This window comes from Periplaneta americana, chromosome 6, assembly GCF_040183065.1.
Source record: "Periplaneta americana isolate PAMFEO1 chromosome 6, P.americana_PAMFEO1_priV1, whole genome shotgun sequence".
Classification (NCBI taxonomy): domain Eukaryota; kingdom Metazoa; phylum Arthropoda; class Insecta; order Blattodea; family Blattidae; genus Periplaneta; species Periplaneta americana.
The window spans coordinates 124,091,064-124,116,167 of record NC_091122.1 but is presented as its reverse complement, the minus strand read 5'-3'; the positions used below and the strand labels follow the sequence as shown (position 1 = coordinate 124,116,167).

Here is a 25,104-nt window from a genome sequence, read left to right as displayed (position 1 = left end):
ATAATTATAGGAGTTATATGAAAGGAGGAGACGAGAAATATGAAAAGAATAGCAGAAGTAGTATGAAAGGAATAGAGAAGAAATATGAAAATATTAAACATGGGTAGTATGAAATGGAGAAGGGAGAAGTATTCAAATAATAACAGAAGTAATATGAAAAGAGAGGAGAAATATGAAGAGAATAACAGGAATAGTATACAAGTAGGAGAGTGGAAATATGAAAAGAATAACAGGAGTGGTATGAAAGGAGGAGAGAAGAAATATGAAATACAACAGGAGTAGCATGAAAAGTAGGAGAGTACTATAAAAAGTATGATAGGAGTAGTACGAAAAGTAGGAGAGGAGTATGAAAATAATAACAGGAGTAGAATGAAAGGAGGAGAGAAGAAATATGAAATACAACAGGAGTAGCATGAAAAGTAGGAGAGTACTATAAAAAGTATGATAGGAGTAGTACGAAAAGTAGGAGAGGAGTATGAAAATAATAACAGGAGTAGAATGAAAGGAGGAGAGAAGAAATATGAAATACAACAGGAGTAGCATGAAAAGTAGGAGAGTACTATAAAAAGTATGATAGGAGTAGTACGAAAAGTAGGAGAGGAGTATGAAAATAATAACAGGAGTAGAATGAAAGGAGGAGAGAAGAAATATGAAATACAACAGGAGTAGCATGAAAAGTAGGAGAGTACTATAAAAAGTATGATAGGAGTAGTACGAAAAGTAGGAGAGGAGTATGAAAATAATAACAGGAGTAGAATGAAAGGAGGAGAGAAGAAATATGAAATACAACAGGAGTAGCATGAAAAGTAGGAGAGTACTATAAAAAGTATGATAGGAGTAGTACGAAAAGTAGGAGAGGAGTATGAAAATAATAACAGGAGTGGAATGAAAGGAGGAGAGAAGAAATATGAAATACAACAGGAGTAGCATGAAAAGTAGGAGAGTACTATAAAAAGTATGATAGGAGTAGTACCAAAAGTAGGAGAGGAGTATGAAAATAATAACAGGAGTAGAATGAAAGGAGGAGAGAAGAAATATGAAATACAACAGGAGTAGCATGAAAAGTAGGAGAGTACTATAAAAAGTATGATAGGAGTGGTACGAAAAGTAGGAGAGGAGTATGAAAATAATAACAGGAGTAGAATGAAAGGAGGAGAGAAGAAATATGATAATAACAATACTTACTTACTTATGTCTTTTAAGTAATCCGGAGGTTCATTGCCGCCCTCACATAAGCCCGCCATCGGTCCTTATCATGCGAAAGATTAATTCAGTCCCTACCATCACATCTCATCTCCCTCAAACTTATTTTAATATTATCCTTCCATCTACGTCTCGATCTCCCCAAAGGTCTTATTTCCTCCAGCCTCCCAACTAATACTACATTATGCATTTCTGAATTCGCTCATACGTGCTACATGTCCTGCCAAACACAAACGTCTGGATTTAATGTTCCTAATTATGTCAGGTGAACAATAAAATGCAAGGCGTGCGGGAAAATGTCATAACAATATTGCTTTTCTTTGTTACGATATACAGTTGCAGGCAGTCATGTGGGAGTTTGAAGTTCCGTGTCATGGCAACACTAACGAAAAGTAACAAAAAACGCACGATCGTCAAAAACATATTATGAAATATACGTGGTAAATGCGATAGGGAATCTCGGGAATATAAAATCTCGACTTCGTCTCATTTTTTAAAAACCTTATCTCTATTCTTTAATAACGCTCTTACCACACTTGTATCGCAATATACTACAGAATTATTAAAGTGAATGTAATTTTAAAGGCTACTCTACAAAGGGGTCTTAACTTTCCCTGCATGGCAATTACATTGCTGAAATTCGGATAGAAAGAAGTGATTAAATCACATACAATATAAGTGAAAGGAGATTGGATTGTTTCCATTCACTCCATCGCTGTGACTATGTATCAAATTCTCTATAGATTTCTAAGCATCCAGGTAACCCCCTGGGGCGCTAGTCCGATTCTGCAACGAGCCATAAAAGCTTTCCATCTCTTCCAAGGACAGGCAAGGAGAGCGACTCGAGAGAAGATGTCGACCTACTGAACAGCTAGCTAACTCTTAGCATACCTTCATTTGGAAGACAAATAGGACAAAGAAGCATGAAAGTGGTACAAGAGTGGAAGAGAAAGGGATGTTGAAGAGAAAGAGGTGGCCTTAGGAAAGGAAGTAATGCTAATGAGTAGAGAAAAAGAAGAGGAGGGAAGACAAAAATTGGAAGAAAGGAAGAAAAAATTGGATGAAAGAAATAGGAGGTGAGAAACAAGACAAAAAGAAAAAGAGAACATGAAAGAGTAAACGTTATCGATGTGGAGAGAAACAGAGAGAGGCGAGGAGAGATGGAAAGAGAGAAAGCCACCGGGGTAGCTCAGTCGGCTAAGGTGCTTGTCTGGCGATCCGGAGTTGCGCTCGGGCGCGGGTTCAATTCCAGCTTGAACTCATTACATAAAAAAATCCTTGACGCTACAGCCCATAAAGGGCCAAGACCGACCAGCCGGCTGCTGGCCTCAAGTCCACATGCCGAAGCAGAGGTGGACGATCATCCAACCAGTATGGAGGTATCGTGTGGTTAACACGATAATCCCCCCAACCGTTATAGCTGGTTTGTGAAACCGGATTTTCGCTACCTATCGTAGCTTCCCAAGTGCATCACGATCTGGGTGGGAACCGGTCCCATACACTGGCCGAAATTTTATGAGAACATTTCTTCCCCCATGAGGATTCGAACCAGCGCGCATTCCGTAACTCGAGGCCTAGGCAGGATGCCTTAGACCACGACGCCACGGCGCGGAACTGAACCCATTACCTGGTTGGGTTTTTTCCAAGGTTTTTCCCAACCGTAAGGCGAATATCAGGTAATCTATGGCGAATTCTCGGCCTCATCTCTCCATATACCATTGCCATCGACGCTAAATAACCTAGTAGTTGCTACAGCGTCTTGAATATCCAAGTAAAAAAATAAGGAGAAAATGAAGGACAATCGGATGAATAAGTTGAATGGAGAGACGAAGGAGATCGATAGAACAGGAAGTTGAACTGAGAAAAGAGACATTGGTGGGTGGCAATTGGAAAGGAAGGAAATCTGAGACGGAGAAAAGAAAGTAATTTTAGCGCGTATAAAAAGTGAATGCAAAAATAATGAGGAAAGGACAAAGGAATTAAACAGAAATGGTAAACAGAAAATAAAACAGAAAGAAAATGAAAAAGAAGAATTAATATTTATTTTCATTCATTCATGGTTTTCTGCCCAAGGGCAGGTCTTTCACTGCAAATCCAGCATTCTCCAATATTTCCTATTTTCTGTCTTCCTCTTAGTCTCCGCATATGATTCGTATACCTTAATTATATTATCTAATATCTTCTTCTGCCAGGAACTTTTCTCCCTTTCAGCATTCCTTCCAGTGCAGCCTTCAGTAGGCAGTTTCTTCTCAGCCAGTGACCCATTTCATTTTCCCTTCGTGATCATTTATAAAAATGAACAATAGAAAAAAAAGGGTTCTAAGCAAAGAGAACGGCGAAGGAAGAACAAGGAAAACAGAAATTGAAGAAAGAGATAATGGAAATAAAAATGCTCTACTGTTTGTGAAAATTGCAACACCCAGAAAGAATGGCCCGAACGATTCCAAACTCGGGAGATGTGTAGAACAGTGTACCACCAATAATTGATTACATTTTCAGAGAGATGGCGTACACATAGGCCCAACAGTGACGTCTCTTGTGTCACCAGCAAGGTCAGTGTTATGCCTTGCTCAGTCAGTACAGAGCTTCCAAACAAAGTGGAAACATGAAAGATAATGCAGTTGTGCCTCGTCGACGTGGAAGGGCGCAATATCAGCACGTGAGTCAATTCGAAAGGGGCAGAATGGTTAGTCTCCGGGAAGCAGGTTAGTCATACCGTGACATTTCGGCTCGTACAGGGCATGCTGCTACGACAGTGATGCGTGTGTAGAACCAGTGGATAGAAGAGGGTCGTACGCAGAGACGAGGGGGCACTGGACCACGTCATGTGACCACAGCACGGGATGAACGCCATCTTATCCGCATGGCCGTAACGGACCGTACAGCTTCATCCAAAGTGTTGAGTCGACGTTGAAGTATTGTCCGCGAAACTCATCTGGGCAGTTAAATGAGAGACGCACGGGTGTAGAGAGGTTGCTTCTAAGGGCACGTACACGTTGGAGCAACGATAAACGATAAGAGAAATGATCTAGCGACGCTTCGGTATTATCAAAGAATCAAGTGTTCATATCGGAGCAACGAGGACGCGGGAAGCGAACATTTTGATTTATCAGTAGAAGATATTCTATGCATCCACTTAATGAGAGAAGGTATATAGAAAGTATCAGCTGCCAAGTTCAAGGTTAATATAACTTAAATACGTACAAAATTAAACCCGTTTCTCGTCGCAAAGATAGTATGAATTCGTTATGTTTTGATTGGTTCTTGTGATCACATGACATAAGACGAATAAATATACAACTGATCAATTTGTCAATATCTACAATAATTAATTTAATAAGCCGAAATAATAATAAATAGATTAATATTCGGATATATTGATAGCCACCGGTCATTATACAGATTAATATTATCTTAATCAGAGATCATTTGAACGACAAGAGCGAAAAAAATGGAACTTTGCTTTTTCGTCGCTTTTATCGTTACTCCAATATGCACACCTCAATGACAATGCATGCTTCAGTTCTCTCTGATATAGCATCGCTGCTTCTTTTATCGTTTATCGTCGCTCCAACGTGTACGTACCCTAACGGAAGCGAGGAAAGAGAAAGTAGAAGTTAAAGAGAACAAAGTGTTCGATCCATAGGAAAGGGTGAAAAGGATGTTAAAGATATAGGAAATAGAATGATAAAAAGAGGAGAAGATAAACAAACAGCAAGCATGAGGATAAAATAAAGTAAAACGGCCATGATATTAACATGCAAAAGACAATAATAAGTAGGAAGAGGAATATTAAAAGAATTGTAAAATAAAGAGAAAATAAAGAGCAGAAAGAATTAAATGCAAAGAGGAAGGTTAAGGAAAAGAATGCAGATATAACACAGAGAATGAAAGGAAGAGAAGGCAGGATAAAAATGAGAAAGAAAAAATGTAGAGACAATTTAGTCTAAAGACGAAGAAGGCATGGAAATCAGTAGAAGAAAGAGTAAGAATGAGCAGATTATGAGTGAAAGAGTTTAAGCCAAACACAAAGAAGAAGAGGCGGAATTGAATAGAAGTAAGAACAAAAGTGGAAAGGATATTAAGAGTATAAAGCGTTTAATCCAAAGACGAAGGTGAAGAGGTGTAGAAGAAAGAGCATAAGTGGTAAGGACATTAAAAATACAGTACAAATACGAAGGAGAAGGAATGGAATTGTGTATATCCGTCAAGTATTTAATACAAGGCTGTCTGACAGATGTCGGCATGTCAAAAATAGTTTCTTATAGCGTGAGGGATAGTGAAAACATTTATTTCCATACAATTCTCTAAATGACTTTTCAGTACTGAACACTTACTGTACACTTCACGGAAGGACGAAATATAAATAGGTACCCTATCAATTTTACAGTTTAATACTATTGAAACAATTTTGTTTTTTCACTGCGATCTAAGCATTGGTACGTAGAAAATATAGATATACGCGGGTAGAAACGTCTCCATCAGTAAAAATAGATATACGTAACTGAAAGCAGAATGCAATTCACATCTCGTTTCGGAGAACAAAACGATACGAAAGGAATGAAACGCGCGCAATCGAAATCCCCCATTCACAGAACTGAAATCGATGTTAAGCTTCCTGCACATACCAGCAGAGAGCAGTTTCAGCCGCTGGGCCCCGCTCCAAATAGAAAACCTCATTCTCAAAGTATAAAGTACAGTTTTATTTCATTTCAAAGTCGTATTCTATCATATCTTTTCTTTGTGATTCTTATTTCTCGTCTTCTTTCACATCCTCATTTTTATCTTGATCTTATTCATCTTCTTCCTCTACATCTCATACTAGTTCTACTTCATTTGTTATTTTACTAGACCTACATATTCTCAGACTAATTGAAGCACGAAATCCCAGAACTCGCTCAGTCTATTTGGCCATTTTTATAATTTGTACATATAATTTTTCAAACCTCTACCATTATATTTTAAGCTTCTTTTCTTCTGAAACAACGCCAATCCCTGTATAAAAGTTTGCGTTATTGTGAATGTCACTTGAAAACTTTCTCAGTCCGTATACCTGTGGATAAAAAACACTAGCCCACTCCTTTTATGTACTGAACGGATTTTGGAATCACATTCTTCAACTCTTCTCTCTAATCTTTTGCAAATCACTTTCTATTACATCTTCTCGTATTACTTCTTGCTCTACACAGAGTGCGAACTAAAGGGGGGGGGGATTTCCCCCCTATTGGAAAGTTATCCTCCTCTCATAAATTCACATTAACATCCCTGCCAAGGATAACTTCTATCCCCCTTATAAAATATAATCGTTGTAGTTCGAGCATACTTTATAAAGTACAGTATAAAGTAAGCAAAGAGAATAATATCATCACCGGCAAGCTGACAACAATCAGTAACTTAGGAATTACACATTTTATCTTAAGCCTCCTGCTCATGGATATACTGTAATTATTATTATAAACAGGATGCAAGACAAGCAACTCAGTGCGATCAAGCGTTAAGCCGTATAGAATGGGGATAATAATAATTTTATGTACCGGTATGATATTCTCTAGCTAGAATTCTACCCCCCCCCCCAACATAAATCTTAATTCGCACCCTGACTCTATATCTTGTCATACTAGTTCTATTTCTTCTACATCTTTTCATTAATTCTTATTTCACGCCTTCCCGTACTAATTCTCATTTTTCTGCATCGTGCACTAATTATTTTTCTTATTCTTCTATATTACATTCTTTATATTAAATTATTCTTCTCCTATTAAATCTCATACTTATTCTCCTTCTCCAACATCTTCTCATACTAAATCTGTTTCTTTTCTTCTACACCTCATATTTATTCTTCTACATATTCTCATATTTATTCCTCTTCTACATCCTCTTACAGTTCTTCTTCTGCATCTTTCAATAACCTTTTTTTAAATCTCCTCACACGCATGCTTCTTCTGCATCATCTCATATTTATTATTATTCATCTTCTCATACTTATTCTTCTTATTCATTGTCTTAGTCTTTTTATATAGGCCTATCATATTATACCTATTCTTCTTCATTTATTTTTTCTCATACTTATTCCTCTACATAATCTCATTAATTGGTCTTCTTTTATATCTTCTCATACTTCCCCTTATACATCATCTTATACTTATTCTTCTTCTATATCTCAATCTTATATTTCTTCTACATCTCATACTCAATTCTCTTCTACATCTTATACTTATTCTTCTTCTACTTAGTATCATATTAATTCTTATTGATATTCTGTTAATTATTTCTTTTCCATTACGTCCTCCATATGTATTATTTTATACAATCTAATTAATTTATTCTTCTTCTACAACTATCATAATAATTCTTCTTCCTTCACATATTCTCATACCTAGTCCTCTTCTACATATTCTTACACTTCCTTCACATTAATTCTTCTCTTACGTCTTCTCTTATTCTTCTTCTTTACATATTCTAGTACGTATTCTACTTCAACATCTTCTTATGCTAAACTTCTTCTCCATCTACATTTTCTAATGAATTGTCCTCCTACATTTTCTCATTAATTCTTTTTCTACATCTTTTCATATCTTCTCCTCTTCTACATATTCTTACATCAATTCCTTTTCTGCGTCTTCTCATATGTATTGTTATTGCTTCATATCTTCTCATGATCATTCTCACATTAATTCTTCTTCTGAGTCTTCTTATACGTATTCCCATTCCTTCACATCTTCTCACATTTATTCTTGTTCTTCATAGTCTCATATTAATTCTTCTTTTGCGTCTTCTCATTCCTTCACATCTTCTCATACTTATTCTCATATTAATTCTTCTTTTGCGTCTTCTCATTCTTTCACATCTTCTCATATTAATTCTTCTTCTGTGTCTTCTCATACGTATTCTCATCCCTTCACATTTTCTCATACTTATTCTTGTTCTTCATAGTCTCATTAATTCTTCTTTTGCGTCTTCTCATTCCTTCACATCTTCTCATACTCATTCTCATATTAATTCTTCTTCTGCGTCTTCTCATACGTATTCTCATTCCTTCACATCTTCTCATACTTATTCTCATCTTAATTCTTCTTTTGCGTCTTCTCATTTCTTCACATCTCCTCATACTCATTCTCATATTAACTCTTCTTCTGCGTCTTCTCATACGTATTGTCATTCCTTCACATCTTCTCATACTTATTCTCATATTAATTCTTCTTTTGCTTCTTCTCATTTCTTCACATCTTCTCATACTCATTCTCATATTATTTTTTCTTCTGCGTCTTCTCATACGTATTCTCATTCCTTCACATCTTCTCATACTTATTCTTGTTCTTCATGATCTCATATTAATTCTTCTTTTGCGTCTTCTCATTCCTTCACATCTTCTCATATTCATTCTCATATTAATTCTTTTTCTGCGTCTTCTCATACGTATTCGTATTCCTTCACATCTTATTATACTTATTCTTGTTCTTCATAGTCTAATATTAATTTCTCTTCTACGTCTTCTCATACTTGTAATCATCCCTTTACATTTTATTATACTTTTTTCTCTTCCACATATTCTTATAATTATCTCTCTCCTACATAATCTCATATTAATTCTTTTTCTACGTCTTCTCATACTTATTCTTCTTCCTTTAGATCTTCTCGCGTATATTTTTTTCCTATATCTTGTCATACCTTTTTGTAATTTTATTGAATTTTTATTATATCGTATTTTAGTACAAAACTGTTATTTACAGGAATTGCCCTCGACCACCAGCTTCCTCAGACGGATGTGCATTATGCTTAAGATATGTATTAATTTCGTACTTCGCTCGTAGTAAGTAACAATAAATACAAAATACTTATTCCTCCACATTTTCTAACTAATTCTTTTTCTGTTACAATTTCCCATTAATTCCTATTTTACATCTTGTCATACTTATTTTTGTCCTACATTTCCTCATTAATTCCTCCTCTACAATATCTCGTACTTATTCTTCTTATACATTTTCTCATGGACAGAAACACTTTATTAATTAAAATTGTCTATCTGACATCCCAGATGACTATAAATCGTTCAGAAAAATATAACTGAAAAACTTCTACTCTAAAGAAAAAAAAAACATAATATCTAGGTTATAAGATTTGAAGGATATAAAATACTTAAAAACTCTAAGTAGGATATAAATGATTATGCAACAGATACAAGGAATCTTGCAAGATATTTCTTCTTTTTCTTCTTCTACGTCTTCTCATTTTATTCTCCTTTATTTTCTTCTTTTCATCATTTACTAATTCTTCATTTACATCTTCTAACACCAATCTTTCTTTTAACTCTTATCATAGAATTTCTTCCGACTTTTCATCTTGCATACTAATTATTTCTTCTCTTCTTCTTCATTTCGTAAAAATTCTACTCTACTTCCTTTCTAGGTATATCAAATACTCTTCTTATCATTCTTTTCCTAAATGATATTCTATATCATGCTTGCTATGTTCCATTTTACTACCAATCTCTTCACCCACACACTTATTCTCCTTTATAGCCTAATTTAATTTTCGTTTCCGACCATATTTTCTTCTTCTACCTAGTCTTCATGTTCTACATAAATTATCTAGCGTCTTCACTCGCTTCTACTGCATAATCCTCTTTGCCACCTTAATCTCCTTTCTCACGTCTTCTGCATATTGCAATTCTTGCTCTTCTCCTTCACGTAGCAGGTCCTTGACCTAAACTGTTTCTCATTTTACAACATAACTTCTCGCTGGTACCTCGATAAGCAGACTGCACAGGGGCATTACATTTCCGGGCTTAAAGTTTCAAACCGTAAAATCGACATTAATGCAGAAAATTAGTTATTACATTATATCACGAAAATGAGAGGTCAGAGATTGGAAATACTTCATGTTCCAGGAAATGTGAATGGAAGTGCCTCTTGTAATGGCGGTAATAACTGCACGTGCAATAATGTAAGAAAATTTTATTACCCGTGAGATACGTCAGGGAAGTTGTAAAACGGGTGAAATTTACCTCCATTTCCCGCCCATTAAACGCTGCAGATTGAACTAGAACAGTCGCCACCGTGTACTCGTTTCTCACAATTCATAAAGAGTAATGAAGCTCTTTGGAGCGGTAAACGAAATTTTCTTCCTTGTGATTTCTTAATCTGTGGCTAATTTGTGATAATAATGACTTCTTTGTGAAACGAATTGGTGTGAAATAAGCACTCTGGTGCTATTACTCGAGTATGCACACAAGTGTCTCGCAATTTGCTTTGTTTTACGCGGTAACTTCATTATTTTCGTCACTTGACAGATAAGTACAACCACTTGTGCATATCTTGAGTTGGACCAAAATCTCAAAGAAATTAGGAAAATGAAAGCACATCAACCTAATGTATCCAGATCGCCTCCCCATCTTCGCTTTTCAGTATCGACCCGGAAGCAGGCGAGATTTGGGCAAGAAGATGAGATCAGGACCATATTTGTGATCTACAGAGTGTCGGAAATCTCCATACTCAAACTTCTAGGGATGGTAGAGGAGCCCAAAACAAAGATTTTTTGTTATATAACCAATAGTTACGTCAGTCGTTTCCTTCGAACGCAGACATTCTAACGGTCTTACTAATAAAAACTCTATATACAGACCTTTAACTGTCTTATACAATAAGTAGCTCGTTTATAAGTCGTGTGTAAATTCCTTACTAATAATCACTGCATACGTCGTGTGTAACAGTATAACTGTTATACAGCTACGTCATAGTTCCGTCATTACTTTGTTACGAAAGATAATAGAATATATGAAATTTTCTATTGCATCCGGTAGAGTGCTCTAGTGTGCTGTGTTAAGTATCGATAGTACGACTGGGTCTGATCGATTGCCACCAACGAGCTAGAAATAAGAATATAGAGTGGCGTTCACGTATGTATCAGCGCTCTTAGTGGTACTAGCTTGAACTACCGGTCGCCATGTTTTAACTGGTTAGCTCGCTTTAGCAGAAGGATACGTACTGTACTCCAACCACGAGAAAGTCTTTGGGGACTGAGACGAAGCGGGGTAATGCTGTGAATGAATGTTGATGTCATAAGATGTCTTAAGGTCACACACGTGGGTACTCGTATCTGTATTGGTTAGCTCTCACAGCACAAACAATAACATTGATACACACACATATTGATACTACCCTAGTTACAAAATTAGATCACTGTTAATCTCCTGGTCTTTTAATCTCTCCATACAGGAAATAACATATGCAGGAGAGCGCATGGTTTTTAAACTGACGTTATAACGGTAATATTATCTATCTACTTCGCTCCAATAGATGACGCAATAGTAAGCAAATTCCTTTCACGGTTGATCTCCTGGTTGGAGAACAGTATAAGCACGCGGAGATTTTTAAATCTCGTAATTAATATGCCTCTAGTGTGCTCTGGTTATAACTGTAGCAACCGAAGTGATAAAACAAAGAATATGTCACATTTAAAGTAAGTAGTCTGTCATAATTTGGTATTACTATACATAAAATAACAGTTATTGATAGAAAGATCCTGTAACGTGTTCATTGTTTTTACAGATTCCCACTGAAAAATGATTTGTTACCTAAGCAGTTGGTTTCACAAATGAAGAGAGAGAAATGGTTTCCCACAATACATAGTGTTTTGTGTTCCGCACATTTCGATTCTAGATACATGTATTTTGTAAACGAGAGGGGACGTTTGTTGCCCATTGTAATACCAACCATATTCGATTTTCCATCTCATTTAAAAAGAAAAGATACTTCTAGGCCTCCACCGAAGAAACTTTCTCTTCTGCGTCAGAGGAAAATTCAGTAGACCACCACCACCAGAATTCAGGTCTGTATAACATACTGGCATGAATAAGACTTCAAGTAGCCTATGTCCGTCCAACGAAACTGAAGCTTAGCCTACGTGTCTTCCACTGAAAGCGTGTTCGATCTCGCCTGCATTTTCATAGTGTCAAAATGACTAATTTACAAAATAGTAATATACGTTACAAGAGCGGTATGTTGACGTTTTCATGGTCGAGGAAAAGATTGAAAAAGCGAAACGTAGTTGAGCTTTTTTAATTTCCGAGAACATGAAAACAAACATACCGCTCGTGTATCGTACATTATTTTGTGAGAAGATCGTTTATTACATACCTGAAAGCCGAGTTTCTAATTCGTTGCAATGAAATCTCCATGTTGGTTTCTGTTCAATGACGGCAACTTCGGAAAACTAAAATATCTTTCTTCAACATTGTTGCTATTAAATGTTTTCTGTGTTTACTATACTCCAGCAGGCCGTGATATACGTCTGTCTTTTTTTTTTTCCCAGTCTATAAATGCGAACTTAAAACAAACGGTAAGGTTATGTAATGATTTATTTTTAATTTTAATATTTTAACAATATTATTTAAATAACATATTGCAGTAATAACATCGGCATCTGGAATCTTGTTGATTTTTTCACGGCTTCCTTAATGTTACTTGTATCAGGAATGCAATAAGTTTCGTGAAGTAGTAGACTTTACTTAATTTTTGCAAATATTTAAAAATAATAATTAACATTGCAATTTAGGTGAAATTGCAGTGGTAAGTTTCCAATTTATAATTATTACTATGTTAAACGTGTCTAAAAATAATATGTTAAAAGCCTAAAGCAGTAAAATGAATGTGGCGCTTAAGCGGTAAGAAGAGGGAAATTGTTATGTGTGTTACGTTGGGAATACTGAATGTGGTATTTCACACTTACCGCGTATTGGTTCTGTGCGGAAAACAAGCAAATACGCACGATCTCGCACAAAAAATAATGTGTATTTAGACATTTGAATATGCTCATTACTTACGTTTCACTCTATCGACGATTCATTGCATTCGAAAAGAAGAAAACATGTCAACTCCAGTTAGCTAAGATGTATGGAATAAAATGTTGCTGCACGAGTTTACTGACGACTATTAAAAATAAAGAAGTGTTAGTAAAAATGGGATATACAAGTTATTGCGATATAAAATAAGATTCACAAGATACAACTATCCTGCACTACCCTTTCCGTCTCATCTTATAGGAACTACGCCCACTTCTGTACTTGTTCCACATCTTAAAGTTTCAATGTCAATGTAAGATGTATAGAATAAATGTTGCGTGGGTTTCCTTCCCACTGGTAAAAATGGGATATACGAGTTGTTGCAATATAAAATAAAATTCACAAGATGCAACACGTTATATACAATCCTTTCAGCCTCATCCTATAGGAATCACGCCCACTTGTATCCACATCTTTAAGTTTCGATGTTAACGTAAGATGTATGGGATAAACTGTTGCTGCATGGTTTTCTGACAGCTGTTAAAATAAAGAAATGTTAGTAAATTGGAATATATGGGTTAATGCGATATAAAATAAGATTTACAAGCTGCAACATATTCTATGCAGTTATTTTCCGTATTATCCTATAGGAATCACGCCCACTTGTTGACCAGTTAATACATGGCGGATGTAGGTTCAAAAGTTTCAAAGATGGCGGCGCGATCGCCACTCTATATTCTTACTTCTAGCTCGTTGATTACCACACTATATTTTGGTCAAAGAGTACAAGCTACAGCAATATTATTCTAATTATTGTGTGCTCTTTTATTTGTTCTTCTGTGGTTACCAGGCAACCACCATCATAAAATGACAGTCGATACGTACAGCTGTTAGAGGGGCGGCCATTTTTTCTCTATATACAACGCTTAAACAAGGGGTATCGTGTATATAACTACTGCAAAGCAATTCCCCATTGTATAGATACAGACTGCTTACAGTATACATCCATCGCTTATGCATGGTTTATTAGTAACGTTTTCTATCTCAATTCTACATGTCTCGCATAAAAACTATACACGTTTTATTATAGGCCTACCTGTTTTTTTTAAAGATGGGACATGACAGTTAAGCGGCCGAGCTTGGAACTACAGTGCTATGTTGCCAGTATGGACTATCATGCTGCCAGCTGATGGAAGCTAGCAATTGATGTTAAGATGGCTGACGTTAAAACATTCATTGACAATTGACGTGAAGGTAAGAAAACAACACAAAAATCGACAGAAAAGCAAACATGAAACGTACCAATGCTAACATTGTGTGCACAATAAATGTCGCCAAGAGAACTATTAAGCACTCATCACATGGGAACGGTAAGTTTGGCAACTCAACCGTTGTTACCATAGCAACAGGCCTACCACGCTATGTGACATTCAGTTGCTTTTGGAGTAAGTGTCATGTTCCATCTTAAAAAAAAAAAAAAAAAAAAAAAAAAAACAAGTATAGACTAATAAGATCGTAAGTGTGGTAACCATTTAAAATGGTTTTGGTGACATTTTGTTTACAGGTATTGTTCAAACGTGCGGCCTCCTGCTTCAATACATGATGTACAACGACGTGATAATGCGTCTCTCATACGTTGAAATACTCCATGTTGATGTTGTAAGTGATCGGCAGCGACAAGAATCCGAGCAACGAAGGAGCTTCATCTGAAAGCTAGATTTGCATAATGTAAGAGTCTGTTCTGTTGATAAGCAAGTGACGTGAGAACGTGTAACGTAAGCAAGTGAATCGGAAGTTGAAATTTTTGTAACGTTTTATCCATTTGACTCGAGCATAAACGTTTCACAATAAGAGAACTGTATAAGGTCGGGGCCAATTTAAATTGAGTGAAATTCGAGCTTGAATAGATAAATGTCGGTGATTTTTTTAGTTGGTTATTTAACGACGTTGTATCAACTACTAGGTTATTTAGCGTCGATGAGATTGGTGATAGCGAGATAATATTTGGCGAGATGAGGCCGAGAATTCGCCATAGATTACCTGGCATTCGCCTTACGGTTGGGGAAAACCTCGGAAAAACCCCAACCAGGTAATCAGCCCAAGCGGGGATCGAACCCGCGCCCGAACGCAACTTCAGACCGGCAGGCAAGCGCCTTAACCGACTGAGCCACGCCGGTGGCTAATTTCGGTGAAGGAAAAGGAAAATTTTGCCCAAAAGATTTGCCATCACCGGTCATAGCCCTTGAGAAGTATTTGGCCTATAAAGTATTACAGGTTCCTGCTATCTCGTAGCATCTTTTTCCTGAATTTAATGTCCACGTTACGCTATGATCATGATGAGGGGAGATGCCCCCCGGACAGAGCGTCGGCCTCCAAAACATTACTGTGTCTACACACGAACGCCACCACCTTCCGCGAAGTCCCAGATTAGGGTCTTGGTGGATATTACATGGCAAGGGGAGGAAGGGGCGTCCGGGAATAGCTCTGGCAGGCGGGCGGGTCGAACCCTCCACGACAGAGACGGCGCTATTGGGTGCAGCTGTGTGGAGACAGAGACGGCGCACGGCTCAGCGCAAGAGTGGAATAAGTGTCGTGGCGCGTCGTATGAGAAAATAAAAGATCCGTGCCATGTCAATGACATACTTCCTCTGTACACTATCCACATAGTAACTCTTAAGACTTCTATTTTACGCCATATGAATTTATTTATTTGCTTATTTATTTATTCTAACAGGAATAAAACCATAGGGCCTGCAAATGCAAGTATAAACAATGACATTAAGTAATGCAAATTACGTTAAAGTCTACTAGAGTAAATAAACAGGATCAAAAGATAACATTACAGAATACTTATAAAATAATATAGGGAAAAAAGAGAGAGATAATAACAGTAATAGCAATTATTATTATTATTATTATTATTATTATTATTATTATATTATTAACAATAATAATCATCACCGACAAAGGCGTTAGACAAGGATGTCCCTTGTCTCCTATATTATTTAACATATTTGTCAATGAAATCATATCAAAATGGAAGTAAGAAAACTATATAAAAGGAATAAAGATCTCAGAAAAGAATGAAATTCAGAAAATTCTTTTTGCAGATGATCAAGTTATAAAAGGACATCATTTTATTTTTACTAACATTTCTAATATTAACCTGGCTATACCTTTGGATCAACGGTTGAGAACCGGAAAATCCGTTTGCTACTCCCTTCCATGACTGGAGTTCTATGATACTGGCGTAATACACAGACAAATCACTTTACTAGGTATAGGAGGGAAGAAAAGTAGTTCATCCATTTACGTAAAGTAAGAAATATCGCGATTTTGAGTTTGATAATTTTCATTAGATTTTTGTTTAATCAAAATACAGTACAGTATTAACAATAAGTGTTTTTACTCACGGACTGAGCTATCCATTCGGACGTATTCATTATGCAGTGTATATTATACTGTCTACAGCACATTAGCGTACACTATAGAGAATGAAGTTAAATTGAAAAATAATCATAATATGGATATTTAAACACATTTTTGAAAATGGTGGCCGTTCATTTCGATATAGGCTTCATTCTTTTGTGCATATTATCGCAATACAGACTACTGTACCTAATTCCAATTACCAGTTTCGTCTTTCGTACTAATAATAATAATAATAATAATTTATTTATTTATTTAATCTGGCAGAGCTAAGGCCAGTAGGCCTTTTCTTCCGCCCAGCCAGACTCTAATTCTAATTAAATACTTTTGCTTACATAGTTATTACATTAACATCTAGATCATAAAACAACATGAAAGTAAATAATGAAAATTGGATAACTAATGTTAGTGTGACAATAATAAACACTGATAAGAAATAGTTATGATAATAATAATAATAATAATAATGGTAATAATAATAATAGTAATAATAATAATAATAATAATAATAATAATGAGATAATTTAGATATTTATCTGTGATATATATAACCATTAAACATTGAGAAACCTGAAACAGCTATTATTGTTGACAATAATTGTTAGAAAAATATCTCGTTAACCTATTCTTAAACTGATTTGATGTCTGACAGTCCCTGACATTACTCGGTAGGGAATTCCAAAGTCGAGGAACAGCCACAGTGAAAGAAGATGAATATGAGGATGTTCGGTGGGAGGGAATGGATAATATTGAGGAGTGTTGTGATCGTGTGTCTAGGTTATGATGGGTGGATAAATTTTGAAAACGAGACGCAAGATAGACAGGAGTGGAGAAATGCAATATGTGAAAGAGAAGGGAAAGACAGTGGATTTTCTTACGATCTTCTAGACGGAGCCAGTAACTCATGTTGAAATAATTCTGTACATACTCTATAAAAGAGTACCTTACGTACTGTAAATTCAATCTTCACTTCTGCCCGATCCGAAAAGATAGAATTACTCAGACATGCTATTTACTTTCCGTCCAAGAGGTTATGTCGAAGATGGTAGAAAGGGGGGAAATCACGTGACAGTTAATTACTTAACGAGGTCATTTTATTTAAGTCATTTTAAGCAGTTGTATAATATTACACAGACGTCCAATTCCTAAAGAAATTAATGTTCTCAGAAAAGAGCTAAGACAGCCCAGCCACTAGCCTTTACAGAGGAGCGAGCATAAGTGGGTGGGGGAAACCGGGATGTGACGTAGGTAAACGGACGACAGTACCTGTGCGAAAATATGATTCAATATTGAAAGCTGTCTTTCTGGAACGTACTACACTCACTAACTCAGTAATGTTTACTATGATCGTAAGGCGACTTTGACTGCATATGCGGCCTTGGTTCTGTGTGGAAGACGGTTGGACTTCGTTAGTAGAAGGGGTGGGAATGAAGTACATTAAAAAACTCAGGTACAATAAAAATTGATGTAAAAATAAAATGATGTCCCTATAGTGGCAGACTCAGAAGACAGTTTACAAAAATCTGTTCACAAACAGAAATTAATTACAGCCCAATACGGTTTGAATATCTGTAGCAGTTAAACAAAAACAATGACTTTTAAAGGAAGAGATTGACTTAGAAGTAAAATAGTAATAAAAGATGGAGCGAAACTTAGTGACCGATAGGAGAGAAGCAAGTGGTTTCAAGTTAAGTGTGTTCTAGAGTCCCTTTACTGTGTACAATAAAAGGCGGCGTGGGTCGTGCCCCGTTGGGTTTTTTCCGAGGTTTTTTCAACCATAAAGCAAATGTCAGGTAATCTACGCCGAATCCTCGGCCTCACCTCACTTCATCTTGCCAAAAAACTGTAATCTTTTAACATTTTGACTTGTTCCACATCTTAATGTTTCAATGCTAATGTAAGATCTATGGAATACAATACATTAAATGAAAATGAAATAACTTCTGTGTCACTCCTGATATAATTTATGTTGATTTTATTTTATGCCTTCTCGAGCGGATCACACTGTATATCCTTGTATATGGATATGAGATCTGGAAAGTGATTCAGGAAATAAAGAACAAATTACAAAAGACCTAAATCAGCTGGCTTGATACAATCTCAAACAAAGAATTCTGGAAAAGAACAAACGAAACTTATTGTTAGATCACGAAACATACAGACCTAATATAAGGTTTGAATTAGAGCATAAGTACCTCTCTAAATTAGAGGTGGATATTCGTGTGCATTTGCTTCTATAATCGGTTATTTTACGATTCTGTATCAACTGCGAGAAAATTTAGCCTTAGGGGAATTGGTGATAGCGAAATGGTATTTTTGTGAAATAAAATAGAGAATTCGCCACGTTTTTCCTGACATTCACCTTATAGTTGGAGAAAACCTCGAAAATCCCTTCCAAGTAGTCAGCCCAAACGGAATAAGAAACCACGACCAGCTCCAAATCCTCAAGCTAAACTGTAGGTTTTCTTTCTGTTACGGTAGTTTCTTTGCTGTATATCTTAATGCCTGTACTACGTAAAAATTTGTCAGTAAAGTATTTGAAAATTTGTGACTATAGAATTTGAAGTCTATGCTATTCGTACTTATATCAGACCACGTTTAATATTGAGGGCGTGAATAATTTCTGCAAAGTATTCATTCATTCATTCATTCATTCATTCATTCATTCATTCATTCATTCATCCATTTATTTATTTGCTTACTCCGGTAGGGTTAAGGCCATCAGGCCTTCTCTTCCACACCACCAGAAATGCAATGAAACTAAAAGCAAAATTATACTTCATGATGCAATTAATCTACTAAAATAATAATAATAATAATAATAATAATAATAATAATAATAATGATTTATTTTAGCTGGCAGAGTTAAGGCCGTAAGGCCTTCTCTTCCACACAACCAGCAAAAAGTGTATATACATATGCATGAACTTACAAAGAATTCAACAATTTGATTTAGATGAGAGTTACATGTATACAAGAGTTATTTACGAATTAAACAACAAAATACTATGAACTATTAATTAAACACTGAAATAAACTGGGTAGCAGAATTAAACTAAAATACATAGAATGTTAATATATTTCAAATTATATTAGATAATAGAAAGAGATTATTATGAGACAATTTTGAAAATGCAGCACAATCAGGATGATGTCTAAAGAAAAAAAGCAACAGTGTAGTCAGTAATATTTTAAATCAGTATGATTGGAGTGAAATGCTAATAAGGTTATCTTTTAAGCTGTTCTTAAAGGTGTTTGTTGTCTTGCAGCCCCTAATACTTTGTGACAAGGAATTCCATTGACGCGAGGTGGATATTGTAAAAGATGAGGAATAACAAGATGTTCTATGAAGAGGTATATTTAGCGTGCCACAGATAAGTGATCTGGTATTTACGTCGTGGTTAGAGTATAGATAAGAGAAACGAGACGAAAGGTAATTTGGTGTTGAGGTGTGCAGAATTCGAAAGAGTAAAGACAAAGAGTGAGAGAATGAATATGACACAAAAAGAACAACTAAACATACAAGTAGAAACTGAAAATAATGAAAATTAGTCTATCATATTAAATGATGCAATAAAAAAGAAAAAAAAAACAAAAAGTAAAAACATATAGAACAAATATAGGCACAAAATAACTATGACACTCAGCATCACTGTTATTAACCGAGAATAAGCTGTTCTAGTATCCTGGCACAAAGACAACAGAAAGAAAATTATTGCCGAAATATTAAAGATAAAAACTTCGGCATAAATCTAGCAACTTCTCAGAAACGGATTTCGTGAGCTAAAACATACTTTTTTAGTTTACTTTTAAACTGTGACAGTGTCCGGCAATCCTTGACGTCACTAGGTAACGAACGTGGCTAACGAATTCCAGAGGCGAGGCAATGATACAGTATAGGAGGATGAGTATAGGGAAGTTCTGTGACGCGGAATAGGATAGAGAGGAGAGACTGATGCTGATTTCTTGAAGTAGTTAGGAACTGAAAGCGGGAGAAGAATTATGTCAAATTTTGTATAGAAGTGAAAGAGCGTGTATGATTCTTCGTTCCTTTAGACGAGCCCACGAGAGCAGCTCAAGAGACAGTGTTACATGGTCAAATTTCCGAATATTATACATGCATTATGAACACGTTGCAATCTCTCATTTAAGTTAGAACTTAAGTGTGTTAACAAGGAATCACAGTAATCGAGATGGGGCATCACGAGTGTCTGTATAAGATTCTTTTTTAATGTAAATGGTAGAAAATTTTTACGTGCTTCAAATGGTGCAGCAGCGACAATATTTTCTTGTATGTATTGGTTTGAGTGTTCCAGTTAAGATCATTATCCATAAAGATTCCAGAATTCTGTCTTTTCAGTCATTCATACGGTGTTAATATCTTGCAGTCAGATGTTACATGTTGAATATATTCATATGTCGTATTGCAGGGGCAGAATTTGTAGCTATGGTAGGCTATTTCCTCCTTCAACATACAAATGTCCCCATATATAGGATGTTTAAAAAAGTATCCAATATTTTAGGAGGTGCTAGTATGCATCAAAATAAGAAAAAAATGTCGAATAAACATGGGTCCTACAACACATACTTTCTGAGATCTGAACACTTGTTCATAGGAGGTGCTAAGTGTGACGTCTATTTATGACAGTTCCTCTGCCCTTCGACATAAGGGATCACGCACTCTTTGAAATTGACCTGGTTGTTATTGATAACCAAAAATCTAGGGGATTTAGGTTTGGGGAACGAGCAGGCCAAAATGTGGGGCCTCCCCGATCAATCCAGTGATCCTGAAGTGTCAGCGTCAAGTGTTCACGCTCATTGCGGAAAAATGTGCTGGTGTGTCATCATACATGAACCGCATCTGTAGTCTTTGCCGACATGGCAAGGTAGGCAATACGTTAATAAGAAAGTCCTGATAACGAGCCCCAGTTAATCTCTGTGGTAGCACGTATGGCCCTTAATCTATCGCCAAGAACGCCTGCCCATACGTTGATTGAGAATCGGTGTTGATGCCTTGTTTCTTCAACTGCATGGGAATTTTCATCAGCCCACACATGCTGATTACGAAAATTCACAACACCAACTCTGCTGAACCCCGCTCATATCAACAACCAAACTTTTGTTTTTAGTATATCTTGCGACGTATCATTATTTCATGCCAGGGGTGTCAACTACGGTATGATTATCTGGTAGTCTGCTGTAATGTAGGGCAGAAAAATGCATTGCCATGAATGGACGTCACATTGAGCACCTCCTATATACAAGTGTTCAGATCTCAGAAAGTATGTGTTGTAGGACCCATGTTATTAGACATTTTTTCCTTGTTTTGATGCATACTATCACTTCCCAAAATATTGGATACTTATTTTAACACCCTGTATGAACTTGGAAGTATCACTTGCAGTCAGGCGGGCGTGGTCGGCCGTAGCCATTGAGCACATCTGTTATACCTGGTCTCCACTTTCATAGATTAATATTTTCCTAATAGTTCGCATTTCTTACAAGCACTGCGCATTAACATCACCCGGCTCTGACGTGAGTAGCAATTACAAAACCTACACTCCTACAGTTTCCAGAAACATTCTACCTTATTGAGAGATTGTGTCGACGATTCATGACTTGCAATTTTATCACTAGGATAAGCATCCAAATAGTTTTTTTCTTGGCTTATTTTTCTAAATTACTGACATCCACGTCATCTTTGTGGTTGCCTACTACGGGAATAAGCTTCGTCTTCGACACTGAAACCAGCCAAGCAGCTTTGTTTCTCCGGACTTTTGAGTTGCTCCTATTTATTATAATATTAATAATTATGTATTCTGTGTGTGTATCTAATGCCTACCCACTTCACTTGTGTGATTCGGGTTCCGCATATTTCGGATAGATGGCAAGACTGTGACCCATTTTCGAGTTGCACACCATTTCATGCGTTATGCATGATGTGTATCTGTGAAGAGTTACGTCGTGTACTAGGGTGAGTGTAACTGTAGTGTAGAGAATGGGTGAAGATGAGGAAGAGAGAAGGGAAAACCCGGTGCCTCCACGTAGCCTACTCCCGTAGAATAGCACCAAGGGTCCGCCAGGCTTAACGTCCCCGTCCGACGAACGAATCACTATCAACTGTGACATGTGCTTTCTCTTCATATGCACAGCAGAGAGATTTGGTATTTAACCCAGGCATATTGGTTCACAATTTAGTGATTAGAAGTTGTGCACCGCTATCTCTCCTAGTCCCGAGGTGGAAATTTTACATGAAATTTTCTGGTCCCACCGGGAATCGAACCCGGGGCAAACGCGCTACCACAGAGCTAACTCGGCGAACTAATTGTGTAGGTATTCTATTGCTGTACATTTTGAATTGGACTGCTCTGCCCATGCTCAACTCAAAATAGCCTAACCTAGAATATTGAAAATTCCTTTATAGTAAAACGTGAATGTTTAAGGGAGGAAATAAACTGCTAGTTCACAGGACTAACGGCTTCAAAGCTAGATACCTGGTTCTAATGAGTGCGTTGATAGTATAATTGACATGGTGGCATGAGATAATTACTCTGGCTGCCATTACAAATCATACTGGCTTTACGCATATCTGATTGATTGAGTTTCTTGTTTATCTTGTCAAGATGACTTCTGCGACCGGTTCTTAAACTTAACCGGGGCTATATCTTCCATCCAAATGACTCGATTCGATCCACTATCTATTCGCAATGGAATTTGTGATGTACAGAGCAGAGATTGTAGAGGTTTTTTCTCGGAGTACTCCTGTTCCCTCTACCATTCCAGCAAAACACTATACTTTACCCTGATTTCATCTATCGTCTGCAAAAGGTAAAGATAGGCTTGAGAATAGTCTGTCCAAATTTCACGAGAGGATCCCTGCGAGGGGAGTATGGTCCTTGTCGAATAAGAGGAGAGAGTACGCCAGTAACTCAGCGTTCTTGAAGGAGCAGGTGGATGGGAAAATTTTAAAATGTGGTTTGTTATTCACTGCAACAATATTTGAAACGAAAAATTATGTGAAAGAAAAACGTAATACACTATCATATTAACATAGTGAAATAATAAGGCTGATATTTATCGATGTTATATTAGGTGTATATTCTACAGACAGAAAATAACATGTAGTCAATTGTATTGTAATGAAACTGAATAGTTGGAACACGAAATAGGAAAAAATATAACAAACAAGATGAAACAAATATTGGATAAACATTATGAATATTTAGCTGTATGTAAAATTTGTGACTTAATTTCAAATGAGGGAATTTATTAATAATGATACTTTGGAAGGTACGCTTTGTCTAGACTCACAGATAATAACATATTTGACTTAGTTAGAAATTATTTGGCTATCTTTTTTATTTCTAAATTTAATAGTTTTGAAGGTACGTCAAAAGAATATTATGAAATAAAATTAAGGACTGAAGGCTTACCTACGAGAGAGAGCTTGTATGAACTGTATAAATATTTTTGTAAGGAAAGAGGTATGGAAGAAACTAGAATTAGAGATGATTTAGAGACGCTAGCTGCACATTGCAGAGTGAAGAGGGAAGTACATCTTAGGAAGGTAAACCAATACTGATGGTACCAATATTCTAGAATGAGTTGAGTCTTGCTCAATAACTGAAAGCTAGTGCAAGACAAAACAAATATGTTAATAGGTAAAACGTAGAAATTGTATTTAAATAATAATATATCTTTGTGTAAAATTGTTGTATGTAATGTGTCTGTGATCTATTATATATAATAAACCAAACCATACTTTATATATTAATAATGATACAGATTTTGAAATAGATAATGCTTATGTAAAATATTTCAAATATGTCCTTATTGTTTCTGCAGAAGTGGAACGAAGTTTTTCTAGATGTAAGGCTGTGTTTTCTAGCAACAAGTAATCATTCTCCTTTGAAAATTTGAAAATGTAGTTTGTTATTCACTGCAACAATATATTAAATTAAAAATTATGTAAAACAAAAACGTAATACACCATTATATTAACATAGTGAAATTGAAGGCTGATACTTGTCAATATTATATTAGGTGTATTTTCTACAGAAGGAAAATAAAATGTCTTTAAAATAGTGCAATTTTTATTTAACAAAGAAAGCTATATCTTTAAATTTTTCTTTAGCAGATAGTTATGTTTCGAAATCAATGGAGTGGCTTTCAACCACTCAAATGCTGAGGATTAACTTACCATGATGATAAATAAGCACAAGTTCAAATGAATGAAATAACTGCAGTTGACGTACTCAAAGTCAGAGGTGCATGAAGCGCACTTGTAGTGTAACGGCATATATTTCTCAGGCCTAATCATCAGCATATTTTACAACTTGAGTATCAACATTCACGAATAAGTAGTCAAGTCTAATTGCACACTGTTTTAATGGACATGAGTACAAACTTCTAGTTTGCAATCACAGTAAATGAAGTGAATGTGCTTCCATTAGTAGGACATTCGAGTAGTACTTGAGTATAGGGGTTCGAGTGTCTTAACTCTACCTACTTACATTACAGAGTTCGAGACCGTTGAGGTTCCGTCAGCCTCACCAGTCTTTCGATGCATTAAAAACTTATTTAGGTGTCTCGAATAATGATCATAGAGCTAAGGTTTTCTCATAGACAGTCAAGAATCAGAGCTCAAACCTAGGCCTATGTTGTGAAATTTTATTTGTCAAAATGATCGCTGG

General features: G+C 36.1%; 1 long non-coding RNA gene across 4 annotated transcripts in view; it reads left to right on the top strand.

The window, feature by feature from the left end:
- LOC138701702 (uncharacterized) overlaps positions 1 to 24,484 on the top strand; it is a 170,611-nt gene extending 146,127 nt beyond the window's left edge. For 3 of the 4 annotated variants that reach the window (XR_011332674.1, XR_011332671.1, XR_011332673.1), the window contains 3 exons: positions 14,094 to 14,236; positions 14,547 to 14,710; positions 19,681 to 24,484. This is a non-coding gene — a long non-coding RNA (uncharacterized lncRNA). The remainder of the gene's footprint in view (positions 1 to 14,093; positions 14,237 to 14,546; positions 14,711 to 19,680) is intronic. The other variant, XR_011332672.1, reaches the window with a different exon arrangement.
- Positions 24,485 to 25,104: the final 620 nt, after the last annotated feature.